Here is a 16249-nt window from a genome sequence, read left to right on the forward strand (position 1 = left end):
CCTATTGGCATTGGTGGGTCTGACACCATGCAAATATCTGTATCCTTTAATGTCACACCAACAGTGTTACAGGCTGACAGGGAAGTTTGTCCTTTGTGATTGAGCAACACAGCCTAAGTGTGTGGCTGATGTGTGTTTGCTTTTTAGTGTTACACCACGTAGAGTGTAGCATTTCTCAGAAGTAATAGTCACGCTGTGATGTGTTTTGGTAAACTTGGGGCAGATGTCTTGCGGGAAATGACAAGGATAAACAAAAAGAAGGAAACATACAATAAATGTCTGCTGATCGGATCCGCAATTGGCGCATCTTGAAATTTGCCTGTAAAAGTGGCAATGTCACATCAGAGAGTGGCTACTTACATCTCAGACTATAGCAGTCAGCCCCCCCCCCCCCTCTCTGTTTTTCCATCTCCAGTGCCTCTGTTAAAACTATTACTGTGTGAGGAAATAAAATATATGAGTATTCCACTGAATATGCGTGTGGTGACAAAGATTTATTAACCTTCCTTGTTCAGGTCTTGTGTGCTTGGGATGTCCAGGAAGCTTCTTTATCCACAGGGGAATTCCACATAGCTACTCACAAAAAATAACCTTCAAACTTAATGTACACTCCAGATGTATATGCGATTTAAATGATATTTGCACCACACTGATATTTTGCTCAAAGGGACCCCTTTGTAGGCCTTTGTAGGAAGTCATGTTGGGAATATCACAAATATATATATATATAATCAAAAAAGGCCAAATCACCAAAAAAGATGTTCATCTGTGTCTTTTCAAATGGTAAAAATTCACACACCAACTTTGGTAATCTCACTGCCTCATAAGGTCTACATTACTAAGCACCACACTTTCTGCAGCATTCTTTTTCAGGAAGGCTGGAGGACTGCTTGACTCCTTCTAGAATTACAGCAGGTCAAGGTCAGGTCAGGACTTTATTGAGGCTCCAAGAGACCAACAGCCCGCCTCGCTTAATCGACCAGAGAGTTCTGTACATGTACAATGTTGCTCATGAGGATAATTTCGCAAATTCAACATTTCAGCAATTCTGCACATTGACAGCATGTACCGGGAGCTCTCTCCTCTGTGGGGCCCCGAAATTCCACAGGCCAGCATGCACAGCAAACACAGCCCATCCGGCTCAGTCCTGGCTGCTCTGGAGTTCTGGTGTACAGAGAATACACAACACGTGACAGGCCGTAGAAGCCAAAAACGGCTGAAAACGAAAATAAAACATACCCTTTGGCAAAACACGCGCACGTTGATTACACAATGACTGAGGTTCCAGGATTAGGGAGGATGCTCATTTAGCTCTAGCTTTAGGCCGTTCTGCACTGGTGCAGTTCTCACCCCCCCGCCCTGGAGAGCAACGCCTTGTGTTTCAAGCTCTCATCAAGGCAAAAGTTCCATTTAAATGAATATAACTGGAGCTGAAAGAGTTAACAGAAACCCTAAAGAACCCCCAACGGCTAAAACTGCTGCAGCTGGTTCTGTCACTGCACCTGGTAGTGAACTGGAAATGCATGTCCTCTATGAATTGATACGAGTTTTCTCGTATCAGATGGAACATCAGCTTGTCAGGGTTACACTATGAAATACATAGATTCGTGTGCAGTAATGCCCTGCTACACAACTCAAGGCCAGCTGATGAGTTATTCTGTTACATAAAATGGAAAACAAGCTCTACCTTTATCTGACATGTAAATTACAGGAAATTGAGATTCAGTAGGTCCACATTTTAATGTACCTCCCTTATTGTTCACACTTATCTAGATATTCCCTATAGTTCAGAGTTTATTCTGCAGTGGCAGTCTGTCAATACGGGCATACACTCAATCACATGCCTGTAAATTTTTATTTTTTCACAGTAACTATGATAATGTAGATGTATATTCACAATATTGTAAATAAAAGTGCTTTGCACAGCCACACAGGATCATAGTAATTCTGCCATAAAATAACCTTAGCAGTTCTTCTGGGGTGCCCACAAAGTCAATATGACATATGTACAAGAGAATGTTGACCTGAACTTGAACCTGGCAAAGACTGTGATTCAGTGCTGGGTGGGCTAGTTTATCTAATGCACTGGCACAGTGCTTCATGGGTTCAAATTTGTTAACTGAGCAAAAATATCTGTATCAGTATTTTCAATCTGAGAGTGCACATAAGAATGACAGTGAAAGGAAATAATTCATGAAAGATGGGGAAATCAATTGCACTGATTTATTCATTTCTACATTTTCAGGAATGAAAATGGGCCATTCAGCGTATAAAGATTTGGGATGTAAACAATGGTTCTTTAAGTATTCAGCTAACTCATTTCAAACATTAACATTTGAAACATTAAGTATTCTATTTCTCATTAACAATAAAAATTAGGTACTAATTTTGCGTAAATGCGTACTTCCATCGTAAATCACTCAAAAGTAATTCACCCCATCTTCGTCTTTGCCAATACAAAAAAATGTACTGACAAAAGCACAACAGTCTCACAGGTTCACCAGCTAAGAGAACAGAGAAGAAAAATGTCTCAATTGCTGATGGAACCATTTTATCTCTCCAATATCTTTTGAAGGAGGAAAAGGTTCCTGCTGACCTGGATCACGTCATGATTCTGTGGATTAGCTGGTTATGCACCAGCGTCACTTTTCTTGTTTCCGCTTCCTTCCTAGATAATGCATTAAAACAACTGACCACATCAGTTCAGCTCAAAATGACAACGGTCTCAAGTAAAATTCTTCTGACACTGAAGACATAATTGTCTGCAAGCAAGCTACACCATGTTGAAATGTAAAATGACATACAGAGGGGGGATTATGACAGTATCTCACATCAGGCAGCATCTACCAACCAATCGCTTAGGAAGGAAGTGCCTTTAACAACGAAACTGTTCTGTGACCCATCCCGAACGTTACGGGGGGCAGGATGCCTGCACAGCTGTGGTCACTTTGTGATAAGTAACTACACATTTCAGACCCCTCCCGTCAATACTGAAAGACTTAAACTACTGCATGTGCCCTCCCTTATGTCATAATTCTGTCAACAAATGGTTTTTTGCCATTTCATGTGATGAAGATCATGTGTTGGCAAAAAGTGCAGACCGGTCACTTTTTGAATTCTCATTTTCATCATGTAAAAAAGCCAGAGTCAAAGTCCACTCTATAACATAATTGTCATTCTTCGACTATAACAACGATTGTTACTTAAAAGGCTGGCCTCAGGTCTATGCCTTGAGACTTCATTTGTCTTCGGTTAGTCTCCTGGTTGAAACATAGCCACTGGGTAGGAATTTTCAGGAAACGTAGCAGGTGTGGCTGTACAGAGGAGGGTAGAAAAAAAATGAAATGCGAATTCGGGATGTTCTCTCCCAACCTCTGCATTGTACGTTTTCCCAAAACAAAGCTCTCCATTTAGTATTTTTTTCTTTTGACAAGAACAAACAAACAAAAGTCTATTGTCTCTGTGGAGCCTGAAAAGACAGATGAATGTAAACACAGCCAAAATGCCGACGTGAAAATCCAGCAACGTCCTCTCTGTTTTGTTCAGTGGGGGGAAAAAAAGGAAACATCATAATGGCTAAATGGTTCATAGGCTCATCAGTGACAAAGCAAGGGTGTTTTGGAAGCTCTGCTTTAATTCTAGGCAATTAACTTAAAGAGTCCCTTCCAACATTTCGGCATTATCGAGTATGAATAAAACCGAATGCATCCGTGCTAAGGCAGGCACCATTATATCTCGCCGTCTATTAACAGACAAACTTTTTCCTTGAGAAGCGTTCAGCCTTGGTGGTCTCTGTGCATATTTTCAGTGAGCTCGGTTCACCAATCATGGCATATGTCAAATAAAACTGGAACAAAGAATCCCAGAGAGGAACCTGGGAATACAAAATAAACAATGTACAACAGTAACCGTAAAGCATAGCGACAAATGGATTTATTTCCACATTTCAGAGGGTAATACTTTCCTAGAATAAGTGGAGAATAATTCAAGGGGAAATATGCTTCAGGGGGAGTAAGTAATATTTTACTATTTTCCCCAGAAGCAGCAATGCTTACCAAGTACTTAACAGCCTTCTATTCTTATAAAAGGATTCTAGCCTCTGGTGCAAATACCATAGTGCACATTTACAACACTTGTATTAATTTGTTCATATTTTCGGTCTTTTTGTTAATTATTATCTTAACATTTTTGTTGAAACAAGTCCTATAAAAGAAATAGTCTCCATACCTTAATCTACCACCAACTACTGCACCTGTGTGTGAGCAGATCAGAAGCAGACCTCAGCATTCAATCTGCTGTATCGCAATCCAATTCTGCAATCTCATTTGACTGCTAAATTATTCAATGGTGGTGCAAATACAGCAGTTACACTGTGCGCATAGCAATGCCTAAATCTCCACAAAATGTATGCTAGGTTTTTTTTTTCAGGATGGCCACTCTTGAGGCTGTGGTCAGTGTTATAAAACAAGAAGTGAAGCGAGAGTGACCTCGCTGGCTTGTTGTGATCGTCGTGACTGTTTTATGTTACGTTTCTATGGTCCGATCATTTTGAATATCAACACTTCACACCGATTACAATTTTCATATGGACTTTTGTGTAATTTTATTAACAGGATGTGTGCTTATTGAGACTGCCGTGGAATCCCTGTTTGAAATGTCCCTGTGATCTTTGTTTGTGCCGTATGCCAAAAGCCAAATGACTGGAGCGGCACATTGACAGCCTACATTTTTCAATTTTTAGTCATGTCGCCATTAATCAGCAGAGGGGATGACCAGAGATGAGTCGCTGAAACAAGGTCACAAGAGCTTCCTGAGTGCTAACTGCTGGTCTGTAACACAGGGATGCAAAAATAGCTAGCTGCAATCTGTCATTTTATGTCAGATGCCAAAAACAGCCCAAGTCATTAAAACGTGTAGCTAGGTGACAGAAGTAACAAAATTCTGGACTTGACGAGTGGTGTTTTTTTTTTAAATAATCCTCTTTTGGTTGGATGTGTTCAGCTGGACCCTAAACTTATACTGGATGGTAACACATGTCACATGAGAGTTCTTTTCACTTTTACTGACTGTTACATATTATGTTGAATCAAGCAAATTCCTGCACCCCAAAGGTATCTAATTCCAAAATGATTTTCTTCCAAAACAGAATCATACTATGATCATATCCTACTGATAATATATCTTAATAATATAATATATTTTAATACATTGTCTTTCATGGTATAGTGGTAAACAGCAGGACTCATAATCCCAAGGGTTGCTAGTTTGATTCCCAGGTGGTGCACTGTTGTTGTAACCCTGTAACCAAGGTGTTTAACTGAAACTGGTTCAGTGAATACTTACCTGTAAACATGGACAGTTTTTAAAATTTAAAGCATGTATGCTGCTCTGGATAAGGTAATCTGCTAAACAGATAACATAATGCAATCCACTAAAAGTATGTCAGGTTACATCACTAGATAATAGGGTTTTTTTTTGAGAACATCAATCTAGAAAGGCAAGAATCAATGAGGACGGGCCATAACATCTGCACAGCTGAAATGCAATGCATTTCAGAACATCAAAATCAATGAAATGTGATGCACTCATTATCCTTGAAAAAGCCATCAGAAGGCTTCCAACATCTGCCATAACCTACAGTTAACATGATGTACCGTTCCTCGCAAACGCAGCAGCTGCGGAGCTCAGCGTTTCAAAGACGGCTGCCAGCAAACAGAGTGAAAGCAGGCAAGTTGTGTGTGACAAAGTGCTTCTGCTGCCAATGTGCTTGATCAAGTGACGAGCTTGATTCTGACTGCGTGCATGAGCGTTTGATTTCCGACAATACTGCAAATCATGCACGGGCTGGAGCATCGTTCTGGGATACTGTCCTCACGAAATTCTTTAATAATGTTTTAATAATAAAAACAATTTCCTGGTCCAGACCCTGCAATAATGAAAAATAAATGATCCTGTCTCAGAAGTAAAGCCTTTATTTCTCTAACAGCCAGCTGCTTTGGACAATGTTGATGGGTGAATGAGAGCAACAGGGTCATGAATGTTCTTAGCAGAGTTAAAACAACAGGAAAAATGCTCAAATACCCACAGAATATTAAAACAACCTGGAACATAGCCATTGCTACAAGGGTACATGGAGGGCAAGTACAGACTGAATTTTTAAACAGATTCTGAGTAAAAAAAAAAAAGTTTAGCAGTTTCCAAACATGCCTCAAATAAAGTTTCCATTTAAGAAACGCACGCACGCTCAGACTCACTTGCCACAGGGAATACTGATGTCCTCAGGTGTCACAGTTCTGAATGTTTCAAGGGCTTTTTTTTAGCCAACAGAACACCCGCTCTTGCTGATGAAGGCAGTGCGCCGTAACATTTGAATCTTTTAACCTCATTGTTATGTACAAAAATGCTGAGTGCAGACCGTACATGAATGCAGGGCCTTTTCCCTTCCTGTCCCTGTGGCCGAATTGGCCCCAGAGCAAAGTAGTAGTGACTCAGTCTCGCAGACGGTGCGCCAAAGCATTCCATCTGTGGCATTCAGAATCCACATAGAGAGCAGACTGCGCAAATCGCTTCGAACAATGACAGGGTGTCCCAGCGCCCAGGCCGAAGACACAGGCATATTCACAGAGTGAAGGGCAGTGTGCTTAACCTATGTCCTTCCAGTCCCGCTGAGAGCTGCCAATGCTTTGCTGGACTGAAGAAAGCTGTTTGATCAGGAGGTGGAATTATAATGAACACAGCTCCCTCTCACACTGATCTGACAACTCCTGCTGTCCAACAGAAAATGGTTTCTGGTGGTGGTGCTGGCATTAAAGGGGTTCATGGCACAATGTTCACTATTCAGTCCTGGAGGTACTGTAAATGAGGTCTGGAAATGTCCACATTTGGTTGTGTTGCGCTGTAAATTTTGTGAACTCCATTATGTACCCTGTTCCGGATAAATCTAGTCAGAGGGAAACTACTAAAAAATAAATAATTCAATGTATAGTGCCATACCATTAAAATATCTGACACATTTTTTGTCATGTCTTGAACTCTGGTGGTGCTCAAACACTTCTACAGTATGCCACTCAGTGGCATGGTCCCCAGAACACTCTGGATGAGGAGGTTTGGCCTTACAGAGTTTACAGAGTTCCTTACCTTAACTTCCTTGTAAAGACTTGCTTGCTTAAGTGTTTCTCTGTGCAGCATTCGATTCTGAATCAATGCAGCTTTCCCACGAGGGTATTTTTGCCATTTCAGCATTTTAGCTCATTAAGGCTCTCTCTCTCTCCCCAAAGCACGATTTCAAAGTAGAAGTCTAGCCTCTGGTTTCCTGTGGGAGTTGGGAGAGTTGCTGTGAGACTGAAATCGGTGGAGCTCTCGGGAGAAAAGGAGAAATGTGCCTCAAGGAAAGGCCAGATGTAATGCTGAAATAACTACCCCTCTTTTCCAGAAAACGTCCAAGTCTCCAAATGCAGGGTGGATCTGACGCCTAGAAGAACGTATACTGAATATTTCGAAGATAAGGACTAACCAACTGAATTGTGATTTAAGTGTCCCTTCAACAATCCTCAGTAAAAATGTTTTTCATTCTGAACTATGTTGTCTTTTTCCATTAAAACTGAGGTAGGCTGTGCATTCTTTCACACCTTGAATCAACAGCTGGACTCCAGAAGTGCTAAATTGCATCCTTTCCTCGATTCCTACATCCAGCATCCTTGCATCCTCTGTTGACCCCACTGGTTGCCATATACAAGACTGTTCCAAATCCACAGCTGACTTTGGGGAACCAAGACATTCCCTCAACCATCTCCTCCGGGCAGAGGATGCAAAGATATATCCTCACACGGTAGAGTTTTAAAAGCATCTGTGATGCAAGCCCCCACAGACATCGCATTCCACACATTCCAGGCTGAAAAAAAAGCCATCTTTTCTGAGTAGGAAGGAGACTACTGCTAAATGTCATATGAAATTGACAATGTTTGAACTGAAAAAAGATGTTCCATTTCCCTCCAGTGACTATGAGGCTCCCACTCTAATACCCCTTTTTCCACTGTGGAACCAGGCCTGCATGTGGTAGAGGAAAACCTGCCTGACCCAGTACATCATGACTGCTTCTCCATTGAATTACCTGGTGCCAGAACTGTCGAATGACCTCTGTCCAGATCAAGACAACTGCCTAGAGCTCACATGTGGGAAAATGTAGACATTTCTGCAGGCTGACTGGACTCCATGTCACTCCCTCCACTTTTGACTGTTTGCCATGATTAGCATGATTGGCAGCCTACTTGTTTGCTCATTACATGCTTATCTGTTCACAGGTTTTAGTCACTTATGTCAGCAAAAGCGACATGCAAGAGTTATGCAGCTCACTAACTCCGCCCACAGTTTGATTGTAAGAGGCCACAGTAGGTCCATGCAGCAGAGACAGGTCACAGAAAAACCCGGAACCCGAACTCAAGCGAGCCAGTTTGGTTCTAGCTCTAAAGCAGAAAAAGGGTTTCAGTTGTCTCGGTCCCTTGGGGAACCTACCCGGTGAAGAGAAGAATGATCATTCCAGGGGTGCTTCAGGGTTTCTAATAAATGAGCAAAAACTCTTTAATAATAAACATATCCTTATGGGAAAAGAGTGTATGTGTTGATTCAAAAATGATTGCACTACAGAGCTGGGTACTGTGGGCAATTTAGGCATCAGAGCTTAAAAAAAGCCTTTATTTGGCAGTAATCTCTTCAAAACAGGCCAAACCTACAATTCCCCCAACACAGAGAGCGGGAGAGAGACTGTCTCTGGGTAATGCAGACACTTTGAGGACGTGCTTCAGTTCTTGATTAATGGATTTGATTCAAGACATGAAGGAGTGTGTACCAACTGTTTTTATAGGTAAGGAAAAAGATAATTCAATTTGGATTCAGTTCTTTTTGTGCAGTATGAATTTTTTATGTGCTTCATGTGCACAACGCATCAAAGTGATACACACAATTCGGGGTTTAGTGCCTATACTCTACCAGTCTGGCGTTATGGTTCTTCACTGGAGCGTGACTTTTTATATGATTGGACAATCCAATACTCAACTGTTATTTGTTCTTTTCAAATAAACAACTTCACATTTAATTTTTGATGATTTCATGAAGTATGTTTTTTTTTTCTCTCTGTTGGTAACACTAGCTTCCAGGAGTCAGATCAGGGTTCAGTCACACTTTCCAGAAGGAAAATAAATATTATGAATAAAACCCTAATTATTATAAGCCTTTCTAATATTCTGGGGATAAGGTATGTGATAGGACTGAATTACTCCACTGTTTCCGTGCTTCAGATCCATATATCCACAATTTATAACACTGGTAGGTGCACAATAAATTAATCATTAAATGTCAGTAAATGTTTTGTGATTAGATACGCTGACCACCTCCTGGTATTTCTAATAAAAGGGACCTTGAATTCCATGATGACACTTAGCTGCGTGTGCACTCCACTGCCGCAAACTTAAATCTGACTGGGGTCTCGCAGTGATTGTGTGAAGAACGTGGCAGCACTAGAACACTGGTAGTGTCTCATGACCTGCTTAAGACAAGTGAACGGAAGAGTCATTTCCAAAATTCAGATTACACTGTCGTAATAGGTATTTGATTTAAGACTTCCAATTAGCTCTCCTTATATGTGACAAAAATGAGTCCATGAAATTAGTCCGTGCACGTCGTAGTTTACAGTCTTCTCCAACTGAACCTGGGTCAGTCCTTTACACCCCGCGAAAACAAAAGCTCTTAAAATGGAATCCTGTTTTTAATGTTTGTAGAGAACTGAAATGTGGTTAAGCTCTAGAGGTCTGATTTTCATACAGAATAAACCAATTTGCTAAGAACTCTGGAAGGAATGCAGCCTTCCACTAGGTGGGAGTAAAAGCTAAGAGCCATCAGACACACAGCTGAACAAGTCCTGCTAACAGGATCGAAGCAATCTTATCTTTTATTTTTCAATATGTGTAGAGCAAAGACAGAAGAACTTAATATTTTCACCTTTACAAGATAAAGCATCCCTTATCAAGAAGGGCCTCCAAAAACTAATAAAATGATGGATGTGTGTGTTTGACAAGTGGTAGCAGTTGCTTGCTTGTAAGCTCAGATTTAGCCAAAGCAACGTGATTGCACAGAGTAAGATCCTTAATCTTACAACTTCCACAAAAATCAGGGTGCACAGAGACATTAATACAAAATCAAAGCTTTTACATTTGAAGACATCACAGAATTGCCAATGTACTGTGCATGTCAGACTTTCAAAGCCTAAGCCCTTGTCTCCTAAAAAAACAACATAATCAGAAATGTTTTAAAGGCAGGACTGTGCATGTCTTGATCTATTTCTGACCATTAATAATATATTGGATCGTCTGAGTCACAGAGCTAATGTCTGCCCTCCCATGCTGGCTCCGATGACATACAGAAAATGATGTGTTGTGCTGTTTGGCAGTAATGATTTAGCTGTCACTGCTTGTACCACTGAAAATAACCCGAAGGTCCTACTGCCGTGCCACTGTCATTAACGCTGTCTCTTGGTGTGATTTTTTTATACTTTTGTCAACAAAAAAATCAAATGAATCCTTTTCTTGCAGGGTCTGAAGAGTTGAATTCTATTTTCTTTGATACTGTACATGTCTCTAAATTTACACATGGCATTTTACGTACTTTACAATTATGGGCTCACATGTCCTTCAGGGCCATACCAATCACACCGAAATCCACGGCTGAAAAAATAAAGGAACAAAAGTTCAGGATAAATATGCTGACACAGCAGCTAGTTTGGCCAAAAAGGGCTTTGGCCGTAAGGATAACTGAATGAATCATGTAAAAGAGGATACTGTTTGGACACTACTAGATTATTGAGTGTCTCCCGTTAATTACTATTTTACTTTTGCCCATTGTGAACAAACACAGGAGCAACAACGAGCAAACAACTGTCTTACATTGCGCCAAAAGCATAGAATGCGTTCTGCAAATTGGTCCCTAAAACTTCTGCTATATTAGGCGTCTAATTTGGGCGTTGCTTGTTTTCTCAGATGCTATTTTGAAGCGTTGATGGTTTTTTTTTTTTTTTTTGTTACTAGAACGGTATGTAGGTGTTAGCCTGTCGGACGTCTTATAATTATAGCGGGACAGATGCAGCCTACGACAAGGAAGAACCTTTTTTGTTGGTGCCTGTGCACAAAGCAATCCATGCCGTTTTCAGGCAGTCTTTACATCGTCTAGCGCACATAACGGTTAAACAAACCACTGTCACTTCGTCACTCACAGCTACTTGTCTCTACCTATGACAATTGCCTTAAGGCGGAAAGAACTGGAAGCATCGGTTACATCTTCAAACGTTCATTAAATAACGCGACAAGAAGACAACGCGCCATTTTACATTTAACGGAAACATTATATTTGATTTATGGTTTCACCAAACCGGACGACCAACCTTTACGTTCTTGATCGCGTAACAAACGGAGCTGCGTAAATTGACAGTACAAACGTAAATTGAAAGTACAGTGGGATAAAGATCACCCGCATATAACCAAGTATTAGTCTACACACTGTTGAGGGAAACCTACAGAATCTTCAACCACAGCTACTTCATATCTTCCTTGACTGAGCGATTTCCTCCAAAATATCCCATTCCACCGAGCAGTTAGCCTACAGTATATTACTTAATACAGGCGTTCTTACCGTCCCTTATATTATTTATTATTTTCAAAAACGTTCACTCAGTGGTATAGGCATCTCTTCGATAAAGAAACTGAAAGGAACTGTAGTTTATCTGATATTTCTCCTCTAGCGAAGGCACGGACTTTAAAGACTTCAGCGGAATGCAAAAGTTGGTGAGCAAACCAATAGGCTATCCTAACAGCAATAGGTTTCCGAATAACTATACTTGCGGGCTGCTAGATATGCAACTTACAGCAGATCATATCCATACAGTTAAAAAAAATTAACTCGCCGCTACAACATAAAACACGAATGCATTTAGCCAACTTACTTTTAATCTTCGGTTGCCCGTATGCGAGAAACCGTTATCCTTGCCATTCAATCCAAAGTCGACCCTTTTCCCCATTATTTAACTGTACAAAAGTAAACCGCAAACCAAAACCAAAAAAAAAAAACAAAAAAATAAAAAAAATCCAGTTCACAGTCGTGGATAATAGTTGCGGTGGGTCTCTTTTCTATAAGACGTATCGTATGTGCACCAGCAGCAGTAGTCCTACAAAGAGGTGTAGCTTACTGTAGCTAATTCTACACGAGCTTCACCGAGCCGCTCCATAGCGACTCTGAGAGGTCTTCACTCCCCGCACGGCTCAGGCATTTTAATACCCTGTTGCGTCCACGTGGATTGGAGCTGCAAAACATTGTAACGCCCCCTTCCAGCTCCTGAAAAAAAAACAACAAAAAACAAAAACGTGGGGTTGAATGGGCACTCGGCTATAGAAATCAGCAGCTGTATTGTATGTAGTCCTACCCAAATGTTTCGTGGTCATGAGACACACAAGCTGTACAAGAGTGAATTAGAAAAGCACGTGCATGATATGTAACATGTAATCATGTGGAATACAAAGAGTAAACAGTTCAAGACGGTGCATTCACATATTATGATGGCAACATTCCATACTTCCTTGTATGCTGTAATTATATAAAGATTCATAACCTGCGATTCGTTTAGTGATCCTCTGCTGTCGAATCAATGTAGCATAAATTAACGACTGAAGCTTAAAACGCGTCGGCTTTTGTAGCCTTGAGACGGCCATTGCCAAAGCCACATATGTTCTGGATTTATACAAAGAGATGTGCCCTTCCCCAGTCCCCGCGGTCTCTCAAATTTTGAGCTTGGAGGTTCAGAGATTTTACAGCATCCCCACCCCTAGCTATCAGATTCCCTTAATCAAATTCCTATTAGTGATTTTGTTGGACACATGACTTATTTGATACATCTCCACATGCCAGATGAATGAACACAGCCCTGGAGCATAAAAAGGAGTAGGCTACTATTTTGGGTAAATACACATATGTTGCTGCAAGTGGTGCCAAGAGCACTGACTCCCTGTTGATCAGCGATGAGTGTCAACATTTCCTTAATCAAAAGTGACAGTGAAGACTAACAGCCTTGGTCTTCTGTTTTATTGTGGTTGTACAACTCAAACCAGATAAAAACCACCGTGTTCAAAGTGACTGAGAGTGGACCAAGCTGAGAGAGTATGAAGTATGTACAAGGTATAAGAGGCTGCTGCCCTGGACTGTATGCAGCCTGATTTCAGCCAAAATGAGCTCACTGCTCAGCAGGTGAGTGGGGTAGGCTTGCGGAGGAGTTCATGTATTTCTTCCAGAAATAATTGTTTTTTCATCACTTTTCCTATATTTGTTAAACCTAAATGGCTTTTTTTCTGAATCACATAAGCAACTTTTAGCATTTTTAGAGAAATGCCATCATAAATGCAAATTTTAACCTTCAAAATATTAATGCTTCATCTCTTTTAAAGTACACATGTAGCTCAATTGAAAGTGTGTGTGCGTATATATATTGTGTATTGTGTTGCGCTTGCATGTTGGGACAGGTGTGTGGCCTCGTGGCCTTGTATATGTTTGACACAGGCTTATGTTCATGTATGGAAGATGGTTTCCTTGTTGTTCATGTCGTTTTGCTGGTGCACTTTGTGCATGCCTTCTAGAGTCCCTGTGAATAAGAGCACCTGCTGGATGTCAACAATGTGAATGTGCCATTACATGTACTCACATCTTGTACTCTGCTCTGGATAAGACCATCTGCAAAGTGATATATATATATACACACACACACAAACACACACACACACACACACACACACACGCACACACACATGTAATATTATGATACAAAATTACAAATCATAATGGCCCATTTTATAATTTGTTCAACAATTTAAAATGGAAAAGTCCTCATTTACATCAATAACAGGAGAAAATCCTGTAATCTTCACAATTCCCTTGTGGGAATAATATGCATTCCCATTTTTTACATGTGTAATGCCTATATTTCTGTCTTCTGGATATGTGTCCAACCTATAACCCATCCATAGGCCATCCAGAGGCCATCCCACAGCCACTTCCTGCACCATTGGCTGAAACAGACTGGACTGGACAGCTCAAAACTGACTAGAAGACTTGTTAGGTTTCCTCTAGCAGGTCCTCTACATTTTACACTCTTTATTTTTCCCATTTCTTTTCATCTCCATCCTTCTTTTCAATTCACTTAGTCCAGCTGAAATTACAGTCTATCAGGAAATGTAAAAAAACCCTTCTGTTAGACTTTGGCATGCTGGCTGACCTTAACCTTTGGCAGACCCCTATGACTGTGACTGTACAAATTAGCAATATACCTGTAAAGCAGTATCCTGCAAGAGATACAGACAAACGCTACTGTGAACAACCATGCCCCCTTGACAGTTACCAGACACTCGGAGGAAGAGCTGCAGAACGTGATGGTGTATAAAAAAGTTTGTTTTTCTTTTGCTGGAACTTAAACTTTTCTCTTTTTTTTTTTTTATCTGTTTTGCTTTTAGAACGTTTGAACAACTGACTGTCGATTTCTTGCAAATACAATTTGATTCACTGATTTATTTAGTCACTGTGCCTCTAGTGGGTTATATCTCTTTTATAAAGAGGCATAAAAAGGCATTTCATTATTCAAGGACTTTTTAAAGATTAAAAAAGGCAGAGACTTCCTTATTCTGGTGCGCCTACACAGTATTCTTTGTTTTATGTGTAAAACCTACTAAAACGGAAGCATTATTCTTTGATTAATTATTGATCGATAATGATTTAACACCTCCTAAATGACTAAATATAAATGCACTGACAGAAATTTACAAATAAAAGTAGGAAAAGCAGGGAAAAAAAAAACATCCTCATACAATTGGATATGCAGAAAGAGTACTCATTCTTCCCAGCCCATTCCACAGGCTCCACACAGATTGACACGGCATGTCTATGCAATACATATCAATGTTTTCTGTGCATCCTGAACTGTTGATTGCTCTGTTTAGGATAAAATGCTAGGAGACTTGTTACTGTTCCACTGAAACACTGCACTCTGACTGAACCCAAGTTCTCAGGACCCGATGCCAATAAACATTGGAAAATAATCCGTATTCTACATAGCACTATCCGAACCAATTTACCAAAGGAATTCAAAATTTTTGACCTCAGCGCTAACAAATGTCACTGGCAAAACATGGAATGTGTACAAAATGCTTCGCTATCATTGATTTTGATATCTACATCAGAGCGGCCGGGTGGATTTCACTCATTTGCCCTTTTTTCCACAGCTCTGAAAATGAGGATCAACAGCGCGGAGAGACACATTGTGGTGGATCTGAAAGGGTTCGTTTAGGATTTGGCAGGAGCCCCAGCTGAGAGCAAGAACCCCAGAAGTATTTTAAAGACGGGATTATTAAATCAGCGTTGCCGAGAGGAGAAGATGTCTACCAGTGCGGGAGTACCGTAATTCCATGTCTCTTTGTTCAGTTAGATCAAGCGTCCAGAGGGGGAGAGCAGGCCGGCAGGGCTGATACCCTCTGGATATACCAGCCCCATCCTGTATCATCTGAGAAAAAGCAGGATCCTCCTTCGACTGTGGGTAAGGTAAACAGAGGGTGACCTCTTGGTACGCAAGCGCGTTTCACAGCGAGAGTGCGGCGGGGTGTGCAGGGAATCGGCAGCTGGGACACGCAACGGAGGAATCTTCCCCCGGAGGACGGAGACAGCAGAGCGGGACACTGGGACACTCAACATGGCCGTAAATCCCTTGCCTCTTCGCTACCTTTGATGCTGAAGCCAAACACATTGGCATTGCTCGGGCACAAGATGTTACAGCCAAGATAAATATTGAGCTCTGCCACTACATTGCCACCATGCTGTCTCATTGTATTTAAATTTGGTAGAATAACCGGTGAGAAATGATGAAATGAATCAACAATCATAAATAATAACAACCATTGTTAAGATGTACAATTGATCATAAATTGTACTTTAATCACAGAAGTTGAGTCAGGCAATGACTTAAAGTCTTTCTTCTCAGCTTAAAGTCATCTTAAAGTCTGTCATCTTAATTAGCACTTTCTTCTTTTTAAATGTTGTGATAGATAACACCACTGCTTCTTTGAGCTCAGCAGACAGATACTTTCAGTTTACAAGAGTGTACATTTTAGAAAGAATATCAATGAGAAAATGTGGTAAAATAATTATTCAATTTTTTTCCCAATGTGATTGTATT

At 40.7% G+C, this 16249-nt stretch overlaps 1 protein-coding gene across 1 annotated transcript in view; it reads right to left on the reverse strand.

Annotated features, from left to right (window-relative positions):
• Positions 1-12273, reverse strand: part of LOC118796467 (CMP-N-acetylneuraminate-beta-galactosamide-alpha-2,3-sialyltransferase 1-like) — a 30452-nt gene extending 18179 nt beyond the window's left edge. The window contains exon 1 of the mRNA XM_036555346.1: positions 11987-12273. The gene's annotated coding sequence lies outside the window, so the exon portion shown is untranslated. The remainder of the gene's footprint in view (positions 1-11986) is intronic.
• Positions 12274-16249: the final 3976 nt, after the last annotated feature.

This window comes from Megalops cyprinoides, chromosome 21, assembly GCF_013368585.1.
Source record: "Megalops cyprinoides isolate fMegCyp1 chromosome 21, fMegCyp1.pri, whole genome shotgun sequence".
NCBI lineage: Eukaryota > Metazoa > Chordata > Actinopteri > Elopiformes > Megalopidae > Megalops > Megalops cyprinoides.